The following is a 1,460-nucleotide window of genomic DNA, read 5'->3' as shown; positions in this document are numbered from 1 at the left end:
CCACCCACCCACCGGGGGCACACACCATTAAAGTCCACGTGGATGTCCCTCACTTGTCAACAGTGCTCCTCTGTATCATGGCGTGAGGAGCACGTATTACACAGCGCAAGATGCCCAGATATCACCCTGCCGTGGGCTTCAAGCTACACACACACACACACACATATATACACACACAACCCTGGGCTTCAAGGTCTACACGCGCGCACACACACACACTTGGGCTTCAAGGTCTACATGCTCACACACGCATACACCTGGGCTTCAAGCTACACACACATGCACACACACCTGGGCTTCAATGTCTATACACGTGCGCGCACACACACACACACACCTGGGCTTCAAACACACACACACACACACTTGGGCTTTCAGCTATACGCACACACACACACACACACCTGGGCTTCAAGCTATAGACACACACACACCTTGACTTCAGGGTCTACATGCACGCACACACACACACGCACGCACACACACACACACACAGGCTTCAAGCTATACATGCATGCTTGTGTGGACACACACACACACCTGGGCTTCCAGCTATACATGCGCACACACATGCACACACACCTGGGCTTCAAACTATACGCAAACACACACACACACCTGGGCTTCAAGGTTTACATGCACACCCCCCCCAGGCTTCAAGGTCTACATGCAGACACACACACACACACACATCTGGGCTTCCAACTATACACACACACGCACACACACCTGGGCTTCCAGCTATACATGCGCACACACATGCACACACACCTGGGCTTCAAACTATACGCAAACACACACACACACCTGGGCTTCAAGGTTTACATGCACACCCCCCCCAGGCTTCAAGGTCTACATGCAGACACACACACACACACACATCTGGGCTTCCAACTATACACACACACGCACACACACCTGGGCTTCCAGCTATACATGCGCACACACATGCACACACACCTGGGCTTCAAACTATACGCAAACACACACACACACCTGGGCTTCAAGGTTTACATGCACACCCCCCCCAGGCTTCAAGGTCTACATGCAGACACACACACACACACACATCTGGGCTTCCAACTATACACACACACGCACACACACCTGGGCTTCCAGCTATACATGCGCACACACATGCACACACACCTGGGCTTCAAACTATACGCAAACACACACACACACCTGGGCTTCAAGGTTTACATGCACACCCCCCCCAGGCTTCAAGGTCTACATGCAGACACACACACACACACACATCTGGGCTTCCAACTATACACACACACGCACACACACCTGGGCTTCCAGCTATACATGCGCACACACATGCACACACACCTGGGCTTCAAACTATACGCAAACACACACACACACCTGGGCTTCAAGGTTTACATGCACACCCCCCCCAGGCTTCAAGGTCTACATGCAGACACACACACACACACACATCTGGGCTTCCA

The sequence above is a fragment of the Gavialis gangeticus genome, unplaced genomic scaffold (assembly GCF_001723915.1).
Source record: "Gavialis gangeticus isolate Ggan-Ray unplaced genomic scaffold, GavGan_comp1, whole genome shotgun sequence".
NCBI lineage: Eukaryota > Metazoa > Chordata > Crocodylia > Gavialidae > Gavialis > Gavialis gangeticus.
The sequence above is the reverse complement of the archived record's forward strand: the minus strand, read 5'-3'. Positions refer to the sequence as shown.